The sequence below is a fragment of the Copadichromis virginalis genome, linkage group LG1 (genome assembly GCF_057382275.1).
Source record: "Copadichromis virginalis isolate Kocher_CV1m ecotype Utaka linkage group LG1, C_Virginalis_male_GT1.1, whole genome shotgun sequence".
NCBI classification, from domain to species: Eukaryota; Metazoa; Chordata; class Actinopteri; order Cichliformes; family Cichlidae; genus Copadichromis; species Copadichromis virginalis.
This window is the reverse complement of record NC_140618.1, coordinates 11969210-11989034: the sequence shown is the minus strand read 5'-3', so window position 1 is coordinate 11989034 and position 19825 is coordinate 11969210. Positions and strand designations below refer to the sequence as shown.

At 39.3% G+C, this 19825-nt stretch overlaps 1 protein-coding gene and 1 long non-coding RNA gene across 3 annotated transcripts in view; one reads left to right on the top strand and one right to left on the bottom strand.

Moving 5' to 3' along the window:
- Positions 1–19825, top strand: part of insyn1 (inhibitory synaptic factor 1) — a 44991-nt gene that overhangs the window by 12429 nt on the left and 12737 nt on the right. The gene's annotated exons all lie outside the window — the stretch shown is intronic.
- Positions 15120–19825, bottom strand: part of LOC146718375 (uncharacterized) — an 82705-nt gene continuing 77999 nt past the window's right edge. Inside the window, exon 4 of the long non-coding RNA XR_014918839.1 lies at positions 15120–15310. This is a non-coding gene — a long non-coding RNA (uncharacterized LOC146718375). The remainder of the gene's footprint in view (positions 15311–19825) is intronic.

The window sequence follows — 19825 nt, the reverse complement described above, 5'->3', positions numbered from 1 at the left end:
TTGTTGGCTTGCATACCGGGTAGCTGGTATTAGGTTTTGTTGCGGATGGTATCCAAAGGGAAGCCATCTATCCAACATAGATTGAGGCTTGTGCCAGTAAGTGTTGGTGGAGCAGGTGCTGAGGCTGCAGGTGAATAAGTTGGCCATGAGAATGAGTTAGACTTCCAGAATAAATTCAGCTCTTCTGTGATAGAAGAAACACTTTGTTCTCTGAAAAGCAAAATGTAATGGCAGGTCATTACATCTCGGCTGTCTCATAATGTTGGTAATGTTAACACATACTACAGTCATTCTAAAGAACAGCACCTTCAAATCTCTTTAAATTCAATGCCTTCAAAAGCAGCTCTGTGTTTTTGGAGCCGTCCTCTGACTCTGTTTCTCTCATTGCTTTGCACTGGCAGCTCACACTGACAGAAGCACGGCATGGATGGCTGCCACCACTGTCATTGTCAATAGCATGACAACACACTATCTAATGCAGGACAGGCAAAAATGAAACACGCACAGCAGAGAGGACAGGCTAATTATTCAGACACACAGCTAAGAGCAGAAGGGGACATAACTTGTCAACAAACTGTTTGGGTGATTAATTTTTTTTGTCATCTGCGCAGTCACCTGTGTAGTTGGCGGTTTATGGTGATAAGATGACGAAGAATACGGACTTTTATGCAATGCAGCAAGGTGTAAGAGGGTAAAAATATAATGAGTCTTAAGTCTGCTGTTATTTTTAAGGATATTGTCTGGCGAGGGGACTGCAGGTTTGTGTGGGCTATGAGGACCATAAGTTACAAGGTTCTGATTAGAGAGATAAACACTGGAAAAATACTCATTATGATTATGCAAAAATAGATTAAAAATAACAATTATGTGTCTGCTCTATTTTCATAATTGTGCTATGCCAATGATATATTTTCATACATTTTTCATGTGAAAAAACCCCATATATATTAATTCCTAGAAAGAGGTTAAAGTAACAGGAAGATTAAAAGAAATATAATTTTTCCGTGCTTTATATCCAGAACCCAATTTTAATAAAATCGTGCAAATACTGAACCTCAGCCTTTTTACATGGCATCAAGCAAACTCACATTTGTAATTATCCACAGACCCAATGTCTGCATTATGTCAAATGTTTGACTATAAATAAAAACGTATACACTAAAGGACAACAAAACCCCTTTTTGAGAAAGGTGGGCACAGTAATCATTTGTTGTAAGCATTTTTATTCTTTTATGTCATGGACTCTTTTTTGATACAATAATGCTCATTAATGCATTTTTATAGAAAATATCTTCTGTCTCTTGCCCTGAGCAGGATTCAAATGATCCGGCGCTTCATTTCAGTGTGAAATAAGTGACAGCTGTGTTGTAGTGTCACATAAAGAAACTGTTTATGGCCACTTGTGTCTCCAGTGATCACTTTTTTTTATTCAAATCTCTGGGAAGCCCTTTCTGTTGTAAAATGACTCTATTATATACAAAAACTTTCAGCCTCATTAGCTAGATTTGTAATTATCAATTGCATGACCATCCAGCTATCTAAATTATTACTTAAACCATTAATGCATTTTAACATCTCTGAAATAAGGATTTGGAGAATATTAGGCATATAATCACTCAATGAGGTATCTTAATTTAAATAAGTTACAAAGAAAGGAATAAATGCTAACGTTAATGAGAAGATGCTGATTAGTAGTACATAGAATACATAGAATGTCCCCAAACTAAATGTTACTAAATGTTTTACATGACAAAATGAATTCAATAAGATCTTGTGCTCTCGGGTAGTCAGGTAATTTAAAAATATTTTCCCAGATATTATATATTAAACTGAAAAAAATGTTGCTGAGTGCATGGGCTGATGTAACCCATGCACTTATGCATGCTCCAATAGAAAAACAGTGAACCCTTAATAACAACAGCTGCATTTTAAGGTCTTCTGGATGACTAAGTGTACTGATTTTAAGATAAAAAAACAAAACAGAAAAGCCACTTTAAGATTTTATTGATGTGATGTTCATCTTGATACCTGTCATTAAAGCTTGACTGGCTGACTGACTGATTAGCAGGATTGTACTGACCTCGTGTAATTAGTACTTTCATTTATTCTTTCAGCTTACACTGAAAATACATCACACAATATAATCAAACCCTCCACCCTGCTACGGTAGTCCATGGTTAACTGTGGTCATTTCATTAGAGAATTCATTATGCATGACAAATTCATATTCATAAACACCAACTCAGGTGTAAAGCCATACATAACACATACAATACATTCACTTTGACACAGTAAAATCTATATTTGCATGCTGTGTGTGGTAAGGAATGTAAAAAAAAGAAGAGCCTGACAAGTAGACCCTCTCTGCTACCCTCAGTTCAACTATGAGTCACAGTTTTGAGGCTTCTAGTCAGACATACAAATACAGATGGAAATCAGATGGTTGGTAGAGATACTAAAAATGACCTTTTGGCTGGAAGAAGATATGGACGGGTTTTGTTAAGTGTTAAGTTACTAAACCACACTTGCTGCTATGGTGACATATGATGACAATGAAGAAATGTTATATCCTATATTTAATCCATTCTGCGGTCTTTCTTGAAAATAAAAATGGTAGATTTATAGTTTAGTCATTAAAACAGTATGATTATCAATGTGTGGACCAGTGTAAAAAAATCCTTACAATCCATGTGATCAAGGACTAAACCTGACGCTCTATTCGCGTCCATCGCGTTCGGTGTGAACACACCGTAAGGGTCAATCATGACTGGAATGACTGTCATACATTTTTTTGTACTACCACATAAATCGTAAAGCTCATTCTGCTGCTTGAGGTTTATTACCAATTCTGTGTGCATCTGTGAATTCCCAAAAGGCAAACTACGTGACTAATTGTCCTAATGTTTAGAGGCCGTCCTTGTTTGGCTTTAGAGCCATTGATATGGATTGTAAGGAGGTGGTGAGGAATGATCAAGCAGAGTTGAGCTGCACTGATGACCTCAGGAGCGGCTGCTAAGGTCATAGCTGAAATTATAACTTCTAGAATCAGCTGTTCATTTTTGCAAAGAGGGCAGCTTGATGGAGTGGTTTGCCCAAAGTCAGGACTTTCAGAGTCAGGTGAGGGTGAAGACACAGGTCACCCGTTCGTGGTTTTGATTGGGGAGGCATCTGTCAGCACAAAACAAAGAAGACGAGGATACAGAACAGCACAGCATCCGACGTCCAAAACAGACTGTATAGGGGTCTGTCTGTGGAGAGAAAATATTTACAGACTAAAAATCAAGAGATGAAGTAGAGAAGGCGGCAGTGTGAAATCGAAGAGGAGAGAGGTGGAGCCACAGACAGACGGGGGGAAAAGAAAAGAGAGACAGACACAGTGAAGGCTTATCTCTTGGCCTGCAGACAACAGTTCTTTTTCAGAGCCGCAGCTCTGAAAAAGGGTGGGGGGTGTCTCTTTGGGGTGCATGAGCCAGAGGGTCAGCAGTTCATCCCATAATTCTATGATTGCAAGTCAGTTGCAGATGCTCAAAAAATAATAAGAATAAAAATAAACAGCTATCCATTTAACACGTCATTCCAGCTTCTGACAACTAGAGGTTGTTAATCAAAGCATATTTGCCAGGGTTCACAAAGGAGAAAGAAAAAAATCTCTTTACCCATCTGTGCGCTTGCTTGTTTGTAGACGTTACTTATATTTTAACTGATACTGGAATTCACAAGTCCTTTGCCCCCAAGAAGCATCGGATCCATCTGTCTTGCGTCACTAATGCTTTGCACAGTCATTTGTAACAACCATAAATAGCAGTGGTCTACATTTAGTCAATGACATCTGCTATGACCTAAATGGAGGAAATATTAAATGGGCTGCCAGTGGCTAAATTTATGATAGCGCACACACACTTTAAAGGGATCTGTGTTTTCTGTACGTTTAAATTACGAAGGACAATGCAAACACTAAAAAAAGCGTTTAAAGTCACAATGACTTTTACTGGAGATTATTTTTTCCTTTTAATATGTGATATTTATAAAATATTAGTGCACATAGTACATACAGCACTTAACATACAAATTTGTTCTGATGTATGTGCCCTCTCATTCTGTTTAAGATAAAGCCCCAACTTTGCTGAGCTGTCACTATGATGCTCTAAAATGTATTAAAGAAAGATAACTTGGTGCTAATTCTTAACTCTTTAATAACTTGTTACAAAGTGTTTTTTACTTTATTGTCAGTGAAGTTCAGGGAAAGGCATCTAACCATCAGGCCTCATATGTAAATAAAAGAGTAAGAGACATGTTAAAGATTGTAATTTTAAAACCTTTTCTTAATGCTCTGCTTTGAAACAAGCTGGAGACAGGATGACCTTTGAACATAACATAGCTGTGAATGTAAATCTCACACAAAGCTCTTTAACTCCACTAATTGATGCCTGGAGCAAAAAGATTTGTTTTTTTTTAATTGCTACTTTGACGTAACCACATGAAGGCTTTGTGGCACTCCTGTACAAGTACACCTCTGAGAAATGTGCACTCTGTCAACATCCCTATCCTCCTTTGACCAGATGCAGCCCATCCAGACACCTGGAGGGGGGCGACACCATTACCTCTCCTCAGCCTAATTGCAGGGACATAGCATTGGCAGTTGGGCAAGGATTCTGAAGCCAACTTCTGCAGGAGAAGTAGCAGGGGCTTGATGGGCTGAAATTCATTCTGACAGTCACTGCCTGATTGACAGATTGCTAAAGGTTGACTGCGGCCTCTATGCGCCACAGGTAGATGGGCCTTTGCCCCGCCACCATGGGGCTCCAGGGAGATTGGCTTTGGGATTGGGAAGCAGGGAACAGCTCAGGAAACATTTAGTGTTGGATTTGAATCTGGCTATAACTGTTGGTGGTCAGGCAATTAGATATACACAGTGCAAAACACAGCCTCATGCTGTTCTCAGCCCACTCCTGCCTGCCTGCCTAAGCCTATACATATGTATGAGTTTGTGCTCACAAAGTGGAAAGGAGTACCAAACCAGCCATAAACTATGGCTTTTCTCATTTCTGAAGCTGTCTTAATAGATAAGATAATCATGGTGGATGGATGATAGATAATGTAGAGGTGGTTACTATTACTGACACGGGTTAACAGTTTTTAATACATGTTTTTTGGCTTAATACTATTCATCGTACATTTCTTTCATACATATCATCTGACCTGTCATGCTGTTTGCTGCAAAAATTGCAATCTGAGTAATTACTTAAAATTGATTGCATCAGATTTTATGCACTTGGACACAAAAAAAAGGGAAAAAGATCAATAAATGCTACTTTCACTTCACAAATATACATCTTTTTCTTTTTTTAAAAATCAGTGAGCCTAGTAGAGGCGGAGGATACACTATTGATCTCTAACTCTCGGACACGAGTGGATATCCTTGAGGAATAAACTTTGTTTCACAGCTAAACTAAGCTACATAGCCTATCAAAACACATCATCTGTATGTGGGGCTTCAAAATGCGTTCTACCACATCCCTGAACAAAATTACAATTAAATAAATAATATATGCAGGCATTGTGAACAGTTTATTTAAATAAGATATACAAAGGTTGAAAATTATTAGATTATTTTTTTTACTAACCTCTGATCCAAAAAGATCAATGTACTGGATTTTATTTTGCACTCTCAATATGCATGTAACTCACTTTGATAGACAAAGGGAAAAGCAGCAGATAATTTCAGTTTGATAATCTTAAAAAAGAAAAAGAGGAAAGACAAAAACAAACAAATGGAGGCTGCCTCGGGTATCATCTCATTGAGGGGCATCGAACCACTAAAAGCGAAAACAAGCTTCAAGGAAAGGACGGAAAAAGGAGCGCTGGCACTGCTAACAACATTGTCACACAGCCCACCCACCCACTTCTTACCCTCCTTTCACACCAGATTGTCAAAATAACTGTCAGAAGTGTTTCATTGCTCAGAACTGCTGGAGAAAATGTTGGCCTTTGCGAGTGGTGGTGTGTGCTCACAATATTGAGGGCAATAAAGAAAGAAATAATCTGACATAGCAGTTCAATTTAGCAACATCATTACTTTGATGAAAGGTGCACCACACCGCATCTAAGCAACTTCTTATAGTGACACTTTGTTTTAAAGCAGAAGAGAATTTTTCTCATGACAAACCTGCTATAAACTTTTGCGGCAGCCAGTGGCTGTATTTTCCATCTATTTTATACTTTATTGGATTTCCTGCCTTCATCTGCTATTGCTGTATTTAGTGTTGATGATTTCCATTGTGAGAGGAAAAATAGGCCATCGAATTCTCTTAATTCACCACATACACTCTGGCCCCTGTCATTTAATTGATAGATGGAAGCTCTTTCTTTTTTCACTTTCTCCCACTCCCCACATAGCTCTCCATTTATCGCCACTTTCATTACTCGGAGCAGAACGGTAAGTTTCTGAGATCAGTGCTGGATATCTGGAGGCTAATGAGTTGGGTGGACTGCAGTGATTGCATGAGGATATGCCTTTGCTATCTGGCAGTAGTGACATGTTCAGGGTGACAATAGAAAGATGAGTGACTAAAAGCTATGGCTGCTCTGACATTACATAGAATACTCTGATTTCTTTTTTCTCGCATTTATTCCATTTGTCCTATTTGCGTACTGTTAGGACTTTATCAATAGATACTCCTCACTGACATTCTTATTGGTACTAGTCTAGACATCTCACACTAAGCTTAAACTATTTGGGGTGGGGTTTTTCATGTCAGCCTGCTCTTGATTCAATAAGCCTAACAAGCCATTGCGTTTGTGTAAAACAGAGTAGCATTTTGGTAACTATTTAAGCGCTATTGGGCAGGTTTTGTGAAAAAATGATTTTTACTGGCCTTTTACTCTCAAAGATTTTTGTAAAAGGAGTAGTTGTTAAGACGTGAAGAATATTATTGTTGACTTTTTCTGAATTGTCCCCATGATTCATCATCTCTTCGATGCCTGTGATGTGTCAGAGAGAGGAAAATGATACCTGCAGAAAATGTCATCAATTAGAACCTTTCCGCTGGAAAACAAATGTCTTCTTGAATATGTAACATTCTAACCCTAACAGATACCCGTTACTGTTGTCTAGGTGTTTATCAGCAATTTAGTGCAGACAAGTCTGGTACTGGAACCAATTTAAAATTGGTTATATACAATACCTATCACTAAGTGCTGACTTATTAATGGTTGCAGTTGTAAACACAAGTTTACCAATCACAATCGTCTGCATACTGGAGGTCTTGAGATACATTTTCAAGTTACTTACTAATCAGTGTATCTCAATAATGACATGCAGCTTGAGAGAGTACGTATTTATTAATGAGCCATCTCTGAGCAAAATCCCAGCAATACAACAGTAGGATATGCTGGTGTAAGTGTGGGCCTGAAGCACCCTGCCAACAGCACTGAGGCATGTCATTAGAAGCACCCAATCCAGTCTAGATACAGGACTGTTGCTCAAGTACTGGAATTATGACCACAGGCAAAAAACACAAACACTGGTCCTCCAGCAGGTGTGGGAACAATGCAGGTCTGGTCAGCTCTGTTCTCTTAAAGATGGTGAGGCCAGTTCCTTAAATTTTTCTGGTTAAATTTAGACCATTGTCCTCTGCTGCAGACAGAATACTAATAAGGCCAGTGCAAAGCCAAAGAGAGCTGCAAGAGACTCCGCTCCTGTATTCCTCCCTCTTTTTTACTGCATTAAAGCTTTCAGGCTTTCAGAACATCGTACAACTAAAGTAACCCGAACCATAAGTTTAACTGTAGCCCTGAGATATATTGACTCCTTCTCACACAATTATGAGCAGCTTTTGAAACACCTTAGGCATTTTAGCGACACATTAAAGTCACTTAATGGGATGCCGATTTTCACCACTGGACTATCCAAATAAAGTGTAGCCCATTAAATGAATATTTCATATGCATTTTGATGGGATCTATCAGACACTCTGCAAACATTACCTATTATTCATTGCTCCACTAGCATACTCTGATTTCCTTTCATTTTGCATTAGATGCAGTGAACACTTCTGAAGCCCAGCCATTTGTTTGACTATGTAAATAATTGAGCAGATACAGTATAGTCACATACATCATTGAAGAGTTGCAGATGGAAAAAAATCAGCATTTTGTTTTTCCCGATCAATCATATTTCTGGATTCAGAATTTTTTGTAATCTAACATTTACAGACACTGCTGATGTAGACAAACTTTTGACATAATAAAACTGTTGTGTTGTGATTAATGGTAACCCTTTGTGCATATTAAAAGACTTGTCAATCAAACATAGCATGTTTTAATCTTTGATTTTTAATAACATAAAAGTAACACATGGATAATTCATTCTACTCTAAGTGCTTGGATGGGAACCCTCGCTAGTTATTCGTGCAGCCTGAAGCCCACAGGACTGTTCATTTCTGACCAAGGCCTCAGTTCAACACCAATAACAAGACTACTCCAACAACTACAGGAAAAGCTAGAGTAACATTAGTGCCTGACCGAACACACCAACCCCCCATCTTGTTCTCTCTTCCTTCCTTTTTTTTTTTTTTGCTCTGGTAATGAGAGCAGATGCCAAATGAAACCACTAAGCTAAGCAGAGCAGTGCTGAAATAAGAACCAGGACACACTGGGTGAATATTTAGAGCAATGTACATATTTTAGCATGCCCTTTCATGTGATTCCAGGTTAAAGTGGATCATGACTGTGCCTTCACTGATTTAACTCCAGGTTTGAGGGCAAGTGCAAGTATAAGTACAGTAGGACAGTGCCAAGTAAGCACTGTTGACACTATGTGTTATTCTTTTCAAAGATGGGACGTGGGTTATGAAAGGGCATGGTTTCTGCTAGAGCTGGGCGATAGAACGATAACGATATGTATCGCGATATAACTTTTACTCGATAGAGAAATTAAGCTATCGCGATAGACTTCGCCGCTCTTGTCCTCTTAAAATAAAATAAAAATAAAAAAAAAAGGTCAGCCAATCCAAACTAAGTAGCGCAGAGCCGAACCAATCACAGCTGCAGCGTCACGTCACGTGACTTGTTACGTACAGCACAAGTGCCAAGCCGCACGTGTGTTTGTTTGGGAAGCAGGCAGTGGGTAATAATAATAATAATAATAATAATGGATTGGATTTATATAGCGCTTTTCAAGGCACCCAAAGCGCTTTACAATGCCACTATTCATTCACTCTCACATTCATACACTGGTGGAGGCAAGCTACGGTTGTAGCCACAGCTGCCCTGGGTAATGGAGCCAGCGCGTAATGGAGGAAATGAGTGTGCCGACTAGAAAAATCTACCGAGCGTGACCGAAGAGAAAACAGATGATGGTTCCAACGCCGGAGAGATTGTCGAACGGAAGAGCCATAGAAGTTCCGTAGTGTGAAGGTATTTCGGCTATTTCAAGTCTGACAAAAAACAGAGTAGCGTGCACTGCAAATTGTGCCGAAAGCAAGTCTGGAAATACAATAAACTGGTGCATGCGTCACACTGCGCGCCACGTTATTGTTTCGGTGAAATGAATTTCTACAATACTGTTAATTCTACTCTGCAGTGTTTAAATGCTTACACATATACACACAGTTACTGTCCCTCCACACATACGACTCGGTTCTGCTTCTATGCCCCAGCTTTGTTTACTTTTTCCCACCGAGGCTTCTAGACTTCTGATTGGCCAACATTTCTGCACGGTTAGGAATCTAGCGCCACCTGCTGCTTTGGCATGTTCATAGCAGCGTTTTCCTTCATTTCTGCCTTTATGTGTGTACGGGATTATTTTTTAAAACGAAAACGGAAAATCTCCGTTTTCAAAAACACCCGTGTACGTGTGGACGTAGCCTCAGTCTCTGACTGGAAGCGCTAATTCGTCATTCGGCTGTTGTCAGACTAAAGTAACTGTTAAAACTGTTTGAAAAGCTCAGCTATACTACAAGGAGAGATTGAGAATTTCCTTTTAGTTCTCAGTTTATTTGATACTGACAAAAGTTAGTTTTGTCTGTTCTTCTGTAAAACAAACTAAGATTTATTTTTAGAATTAATATTTTGTTTCTAAGTGGAATTGACAATTTAGTCTGTTTTGTTTGTTCTACTTTGAAACTTAAACGCTTTAGCGGCTGCCTTTTGTGTAGTTTGCAATATTTGCCTTTATTTATCTGAAAAAGTCTCATGTTCCTTAAGTACATCTACCCTGTTGAACTTATTATGGGAAATAAATATTTAAATAAAAACAAGCTGCTGATTATTTCACATTTTACTTGTGAGCAACGGCACATTTAAATCTTACAAATATAGTTATTTGGCTTATATCGTGATAGATATCGTTATCGCCTGAAATGAAAAAAACATATCGTGATATGAAAAAATCTCATATCGCCCAGCTCTAGTTTCTGCCTTCTGCAGTCTCTCTCATGCTCTGCTTTTCTTATTATCATGCTCTTTCAGTCCTTGAACTCCCTTGAGTCAACAGAGACACTCCATCTGGGGTCTGAAGTCAGGGAGCTGGTACAGTAGGATAGTGCCTACGTGTCAGCATGCTTGCTTCGGCCTTGGCTAGTGAAAGAAGGGTAAGGAAGGGTAGAATAAGGGCGAGACAAGAGAGCTGCAGACAGTGAAGGAGGGAAAATTCAGGGTGCTTCATCATCTTCAGCGACAACTGCACACAGAGGGAAGCAAAGTACATGTCCACTTACAATCTGCAACCTTATCCAGCAGCAGGCTGCCAGCTAGCGGTCACCTCGCAGACGTCTGGCCAAACCCATCTATTAACCCAGAACAGCTGGCCACTTCCCAGCTTGCAAGACTGTGCCTTTAATTGTGCTTGTGGTCTAAGGAGAGAAGACTGGGTGGTCTGCAACGATTATATTCTTATTCCAATAATATACTGCCCAAGAGACTCAATCTGACAATCATCCACAGACCACACGTGGAATACCTCTCATTCCAAAAAAACAAAGAAAATATGAGACGAAAGTGTGTACTGTGAAATTTGATGTGTGCTTTACTGTTAACAACCTTAACTGCCTAACCTCCCACCCCATCCCTAATACCGCCGTCTCAACTGCTGAATCCTGCCGATGCTGCAAAATGAGCAGGCATCTACATAATACAACAAAACTAATTTCCTCATCTCCTGCTGTTCTTGAGTCCTGGGAAGATGAAAATATTCATTGCTGTTGTCCTGAACACAGCATAATCATCTAGGATTTACGCTTCTAGCTTGTATCAAATTAATTGTGCATGGAGTGAGGAGGGTCGAGAGAATATCTCATAGAAATGGATTTCACCACGTCATCACACAAATGTATAAAGTAGAACTATAGTCTTTGTTTTCTTGTCTTTGATCACAGCAGAGTGCACATGGTCGCTGCCTTTACTAAAACACGGAAAAGCAAAGCAAAGATATGATGCGGCATTGTATATGAGCTCGTTTCCAGGCTTGTCACCACAGAATAAATAGGGGTGGTATGTACAGTATTTACATTGAAACAGATAAAAAGGAAACACATGACGAGACCACTGCCTTAGGATTATCTAGTGGCTTTGAAGTCTTCTGCTGATGCAGTGGTTACTTTTGCCTGAACACTTAAACCCCTAGATGAAACTTAGCAGGAATTATTAATGGAGGGCTACTTGCCTTAAATGACAGAAACAGACTGAAAAATGTGCATGTTGGTTTGATGTTACAAACAAATTTGTATGATTCAGAATCTTTATTCGCAATTGCCAATTGTTTGTTTTTCTGGGATGAAGAAATCAAAGTCTGAAAAAATATAGTTTAAGAAATATTGCTTTTCCTGCCAGTTTGCTAATTTATTTTGGAGCATAGACAGTAGGTATTACTCCTCATAAGGCATTTCTACAGTGACTGCACTTATTTATGGCCAACTTCATGTCTGCACCTTAGTTAAAGCCAGTCTCTGCAGGGCTTTTAAAATCCAAATTCCAAAAGAAGTTGGGATGCTGTTAAAATGAAAATAAAAACAGAATGATTTTTAAATGTCATAAACCCATATTTATTTACAATACAAAAAGAAAACGTGAAAGGTTCAACAAGAACTCTTTGCATGAAAAAAATCTTATTTTGAATTTGATATAAGAAAAGCATTTTGGAGTCATCATCTAAAAAAAATCAAAATCCAGAGAAATCTCTGCACATAAAGGCCAAAAAACAATAAAACAGGCATGATTCTGTCATGGGAATCATTGCATAAGTTCGGGAACACTTGAAACACCAGATATCCCTGTTTGTGAACACAGTTCACCTGCATCCACAAATGCAGGTGAAAGCTCTATCATGAAAAGAACCCATACGCCAGCATCATCCAGAAACACTGCCATCCTCTCTGTGGGAAAGCTCAATTAAATTGAACTGAAGCAAAGTGGAAAACTGCTCTTTGGTCAGATGAGTTAAACTCAGAAATTCTTTTTGGAAAACATGGAAAAGGTGGTGAAGGACCCTCTCACTCAGACAGAATCTCTCATGGTACAGGGGTGCATTAGTGTCTATAAAATTGGCAGCCTTCATATGAGAAAAAGCACCATCAATGCTGAAAGATGTATACAGCTATTAGAGCAATATATGCTCCCATCCAGGTGGCATCTTTTTCATGGAAGGTTTCAGTGAAATAATGCTAAATCACACAACCCATGGCTTTTGCATTAGAAGAGTCCAGGAGCTGAATTGACCTCCCTGCAGTCCAGACCTTTTACCAATTTAATCAATTTGGAGCAACAAAAAGAAAATAAAAGAAAATACAAAGAAGACTGTTGAGCAGTTAGAATCCTACATCAGAATGGGACAACTTTCCTTCTTAAAAAGTCCAACAACTGTTCTCTTTAGTTCCTAGACAATTACAGACTGTTGTTAAACAAGGAGGGATGCTACACAGTGGTAAGCATGCCAATGTCCCAAGTTTTCTGAGATGTTTTGCTGTCATCAAATTTAAAATGGCCCTATTTTTTTCTTAAAATTGCACATTTTCTTATTGTCAACATTTAATTTGTTTTCTATATGCTACCGTAAATAAAATATGGGTTTATAAGATTTGCAAATCATTGCATTCAGTTTTTATTTAAATTTCTGCTCCCAAACTTTTTGAGAACTGTGGCTGTGCAATAGTGAACCTGATACTGAACAGTGACTTCACACAGATTATAAGGAAAATATCTCACTACTATAAAATGATAGCAGCTTTTTGACTAGAATTGCATGGCGCGAACAGTTTTCTATGTGCCATCATAATCTGCAGATCTGGTCATTTCTCAGCCATATAATAAAGTGTGCGGTTCCACTTAAGGTGCTTCTTCTATCTAGTATATGAAAAATGTGCAACTGAAAATGTCAATTTTACCACCACTTATTAATTTGCATTGATTATATCCGACAAGTGATGTTCACTGCAGATTTTAGGATTTGCAGCCTAAGGGAGCAGAAGCTTTACATTGGTGTCAACCACTCAAGTCCTCCAAACTGACTAATGAAATTACTGCCCTTCAGAACAACAACTATTTCCTGATCTGACACCCGTATTAACAAGATGACATTATTTGTCATCGCTGTTGTCAATCTCCATTTGGAAAACAAATACATATTACGATCTACCAAGATGATAGTTACATTTTGGCTAGGTTTAGTTTGATTTAAAATGAATACTTCATTAAGGTTAGACCTACGTTATCATTTTTATTACAGAGTAATGAGAGAATTGTGGTTTTTACTGATTTTAAAGGGAAAAAAAGAGGCACTCTCTTGTATTAAGGTTTAAAACGCTCATGAGAACCGTTAATGCATTATAAACTTTATTTATTAAGATAATCTACTATATCATGCTCAGATTAGGACATATTATTACATTCATTTCGGAAAAGAAATGCTCAAACACAGAAAAGGCAGTGTCAGTGGAGTGGCCCAAAGTGAAGAAGGAACAAGTCATAATGAAGGGATAGATAGTGTGGAAATAAAAGATTGGAAAGAGAAGATTGTGCCACATTCATAAGCCCAGAAAAAGGGAGGGGTTGACAGTAAACCCTGTAAATCCATTTGGTTTTTCAGACATGGATGGAGAACAGAACTGACAATAGCTTGAGGGGCTAGTGCTCCATGGAGTGAATACCAGAGCGGAGGAGAGCAAAAATAAATAAAGAATGTGTCACCTAGTGGGAGGAGGCACCAAGGCAAGATCTGTCAGAACTCTGCTGCTGTCTGCAGATTAGATCTGGGGCTATTTAAAGAGGGAGAGCACGCCAGAGCCCCCAACACCAATGTCCACACTGCACCTCCCACCAGTATAACATTACTGGCAGCCATCACCTTTTGAGAAAAAATACGATTCATAAGCGATGACTACAAAGGGCCAAGGGATGGGGACATTTTTTTCTGTCGTGACTGACCTGATCACATCACGTGTTCTCTGAGTCCGTGCAGATAAATCCAAGGTCACGTAAGAGGGGAATTTGCATGATGATGTCATAGATGCAGTCAGGGCTGCCATATGCATTTTTTTTTGGGTTATATCTGGTCTATTAAAAAACAACATCTCAATAACCCTGAGGTCAGATTGACATGCTGCCATTCAAATAATCACCATTTCCCATCAGGATCAAAGTAACATGAGCCAGTCTGGCAGTCAGTCTGACTTGGCGTGCACTGTACATATATATCCGTTGTGCCTTTATGACAGTGTTTTTTTATTTTATAGGGGAAAAAAGAGCTAGTGATTGATGCATGTGTTTGTGTGGGTGTATGAGTATCTGCCAGAAGATATGAGTTTAGCTATGAGTATGAGAATGCGTGTGTATATACTGTAGTCTTGTTTTTGTTTTGTGTTTGTTTGTTTGTTTGTTTTTTTTTGGGGGGGGGGGGGGGTGTTGTGTGTGTGTGTGTTCTGTGAGTGCATGCTGTTTGTGTGTTTTCTGTCCTCCCACAGTAGATTGATTAGATAGAATGCTGCTGGCGAGGCCCTGCTGTGTGTTTGGTCACATCACTCTGACTCTGTGATGTTTCTCTCCTCAAATAAAGCAACATCAGCCCAGTCATGTTTGCCTCCCAAACATGAGCCAAGGATGATGAAGCTATGTGCACTACCAAACTGCAAGGCCTCATTTACCCTGTGATACCTTCTCCCTTTCCTGCTCCCTCTCATTCTTGCACTGCTGTCTCTTCCTCCAGGCTGCAGCAGACTGACTCTGTGCTACAGACTGAGTCATTCTCAGCCAGCCAGTTATCTCTCCATCCAGCCCTCAGATTTCACCACTCCTTTTGTTGTCATCAATCAAAGCTCGGCTGCAAGAAAGAGAGCGAGAAACCCATGAAAGGTGTCAAAACAGTGGCCAACTACGGACTTGCACTTGTAGGTTGGCGCCGCATTTATGCATGAACACAAAATCCATGGATTATTAATGAAGCCCCTTTTCAAATGTTTCCAGGAACCTTGTAGAACGGTGTGTGTGAAAAGCGAGGAGAATGTATCAGAAGGTGCTTTGGCGAACACCGATTGTTGTATCATGCAGAGTTGCAAACAGTAGATTTGGAGGATGGGATTTGCTGGCAAGCAAAGCATATAGGAGAGGGGGTCATGGACAAGTGCAGGTGAAGACAACGAAGCGACAAAATCTCAGTCAGAACGATCCTCAAAAATGTTTTCCACAGATGGCTCAACAAGGCCCTCATACCATACCTCTACCAACTAATTACATGCTGCGCCTGACTTCGCACTCTCTCTTCCCTTGCCAAAGCCAAGTTTATTGAAAAGATGAATATGCTTTACGTAGAACAATACATCTCCATTCTTCACTCTTTCCAATTTGTGTCAACACAGTACAATGGGCCCAGTGTTTATGGACTAGAAATTCAACGCATGAAACGGAGATGAAGTGAGAGGAGAAAAGAATGGGAAATTGCCTCTCCTGTCGTTCACCTTCACTGTACATTGGTTATTTGTCTGCTGTAATTGCCCCTTTTAATGTCCCTGGAGAATGCAGGTAAAGGGAACCCCGCTGCACTGTGTGTTTGTGTTGGTTTTATTAATACCACAGCAAAACCAGGGGCAGTATGAACGACTGACATAGCTACTGTGACATCACAAGTTGCTTTAAGCTTTAAGATGAGGTCACCATCTTGGTTGCAAAAAACTGCATGTGATAAGGTGAGGTGGGTTTGACTGTGAAACAATTGTGGTTGGCCAGTTGGTAGCCAATGGACAAGTTGAACAATACCGCTGTTAAGTCTCCATTTTCAAACATTATTAAAGACTTACAAAATCATATTTATTTTTTTATTCAATGAGGCTCAAAATGAGTGACTAAGACCAAGAACTCAGCAGGAGAGTTTACAGAGGTCAATACAGACAGCATTTTCCCCCTCAGACTTCAGAAGATATTTGGGTTGGGTAGCCGTGGATTTCTTGCCCCTAAACTGTCTACTATGCCGTATTTGAGCTTGACAGGCCACAAAGGGCACGAGGGCAGACTTCTGGCTTAGTATAAAACAAATGAGTCATGCATATATTAATTTTAAATGTATTCTTTAAATTATTTATTTATTTAAATATGCAATAAAATACTGTCCTAGTTAAATATTTTCTTTCCTCTCACTTTTGTGAGATGTGTTTACCAGGCTCCTTTTGCCCAAAGGGGTTGTGTGACCGAGGTAACGCTTCTCCAAACACCATCGTGTTTCCCTGCCAACTCGGCAACATATAATTATCAAGAGACACACACACAGAAAGAGATAGACACATTAAATCACAAATCAAGAGAATTGTTAAGCAGAAAATAGGCTGTGATATTTCTCCAAGGGGGACATATATATATTCTTGCCTCATTTCAGGCACGTAATCAATATGTTTTTGGGCTTATGGGTAGTATTTCAATATGTAATTAAAGGAACTGATCCATGCACATTGACTAATTGTTCTCTTGACGAGATGCTTGATGAAATCTATCCAAAACTGAGAGAGAGAGAAAGAAAGAAAGAGGCTTTTACTTAATGGGGAACAATGACAAAACATCTGGATTTTGATGACTAATTCATAGGCTGTATTTTACATTGGAAGTTGTTTAAAGTTCAGTATTGCTCTCAGATGATAAAACCTTGGATTAGGAAAAAAATAAAGGGGAGGATATGTGAAATGTGCAGATAAAAACATGATAAAGAGTGCATGGAGGCAGAGAGAACATCTATTAGTCAGGATGAATTTTGCAGTTTTTATTTGCTTAAGTTTAATTATATTTAACATTTCAGCATTCCAATCAAAGTAGTACATTGCTGTGAGTGTCCTTAAAGCATTCAAAACGTAGTCACTGTGGACCATATCAAAATACTGCAAATGTCTAACAAGCTTGCAAGTGCACGTCTGTTTCGCTCTCAGTATTCTGTGCTCGTTTGGGGATGCACGTTCAATAACATAATACCAATAATCAGAATGCAACCTACAACGCTTACAGAAACACTAATTGCTTTATTGATAATTCTGATACTTCAATGATGGTTGACAGCTGACTTCCAAAATCATCGCAAATTCTGCTAAAGAAAATCCAGAATACACAAACATTATATCATACACGGTACCTTCAGTTTAGGCGTTTCTGTCGTTTTCACAGTTTGTCTCGCGACTTAGAGCCAAGCTAAATATAGGAGAAGAGTTCAGATAATGACAAAGAAGGTCACTGCTGGACTTGCTATCTCTGCGAAGTCTGGCAAGAAGCCGGCTGCTTGTTCATTTCCATTGTTAGCGACAGCAGACTGTTAAGAAGATGTTATCCACACATTAAGGGGGAGATGTGTTGACATCTGTCACCCTGATGATTGATTGCCTGAAGGAATATCTACAGTTTGCTAGATTTTAGTTGCTGTTTTACAAGATGCATTCTTTGGGTGGGTGGACAGGAGAGTTCCTATAAATAGGAAACCCGGTGGTGGCAAGGGAGTGATGGAGGCAGGTATATGTGGCAGCCAGATGGTGCCTTGTGGGAAATGTCTCCCAGTGATTTTGTTTGCAAATAGGTCTCTGTAAAGTCACCAGCTCTTTTCCTCCAACTTGCCTGCTGTTATAGGCAGAGCTTTAGGAACTGCCATATCTGATAAAGGTGCTGCCAACTCAAAGATGTCCTGCCGCTTGCCAAAGAGAGAGTGAAAGTGACGCACTGTGACAGGTTTTGTCACTCTCTGAGGCGACCGCCCTACAGATTGTCACAGATAGAAATGGCAGAACCCTGGAAGCAATGACAAATTGTTTTGAGAGAAAGAGGTAGGAGAGCAAGCCACGCTAATATCTGTGGCCTACTTCATAACCACGGTGGGGAAGGAGGGGCGCTATCATCGTTCAGTCAAAGCATGTGTAAGTGCATGGTCTTAGCTTGTTTGATTTCCAGCATAATGATGCTGCTGTTACACACTGGGCTCTACCTTTGATGGTAAAAGTATTAAATGGATGTTCACAAGAACAATTCTATTATAAAAAAAAATTATAGTCAAAACTCTCTCTAGGTCATCAAGAGAGCAATCATTGATTTGTTCCACTGGACATTGCGAACACAGTAACAGAAGCCAGGGTGATTTCACAGAGATATGGGCACATTTTCTGGTTCATAAGTGGTAGCACCTCAACAAGTAAAACTCATTTGGGTGTAAGAGCTCAAACAAACATTTTACGAGTACACAAATTTAATCTGCAGTGTCTTTCTTAATAGAGCAGGCACATGTTGTTATATCTTGAAGCCTTCAGTGCAGAGGGTTCTCTGCTTCAATCTGTGATTCAGGGGAAACTAGCACAATTATTAAAGAGACATTTCTTTTGAAAGATCACGTACATTTACTGTGGAAATGTATTTGTACTAAATGAGATGTGTCTTTTTTAGATGTGTGTTTTTGGAACTATTTTAAAGTTGAGGATTATGTCAATAACACCTTTAGATAATATATATCACTGTAAATAGGATAGCATAGCGGTTATTGTGGGAAGGTAAGATACCACGCTTATTTTAAACACCTCACTCCTCCAGACAGTGAGTCACAGTTAAAGGGCTGCGGATGAAAATGCTTTGTTGATAAGAGGTCAGAAGAGACTTTCTTTCCCCAGGTAAACAGTGTAGCCCCCAAAAAAGAGTTGATCTACAACAGGAGTTAAAAATGTGGTCATAAGATGATTTGATTTATTATGATAGAGATTAGCAGGTTAGCATTTGTCATTCTGGCAAAGATTGTCATTGTCCATATTGTATGAGTTTGCTTTCAAACAGCTGCAAAGTTTTCAGGAGCTACAAATTATTCATCCTTGGCTGGCATAGCAGTTGCACCTGAACATGGTCACACTCTTTTAGTAGGACAATGTACTATCTGACTAAGCATGTATCATTTCAAGGAAACTCCAGGTAAGCTTGAAGGAGGATGAATGAAAATGCTTCTCCACAGAAATGTGTTTCTGCCCACTAATGCACACCGCATCATCCTCTGTGGTATGGTTCTGAGTAATAATGCTGCCACAAACACTGGATAGCCAATCTTCACTAAAGGCCAAAGAAGATGGAGCAGAAGTGAAACAGCAATTGAATATTCCTGAGGTCCATCATTGCTTCCATAAAGGCTCAGAGAGAAGGTTAAAATAAAAATAAATTGCATTAGTTTTTTGGGGTTTTTTTTCTCCTCTGTGCCTCAGTGTTTTCACAAAGGCCTGTAGATCTAGCTATATTTGTTGGGTAATGATATATGTGTTCACACTATAAAAGAAAATGGGAGCACACCTCCATTAAGATAAGCGCTGCAGGCCAAGGAAACCTAGAAATGCCACTGGCATATTGA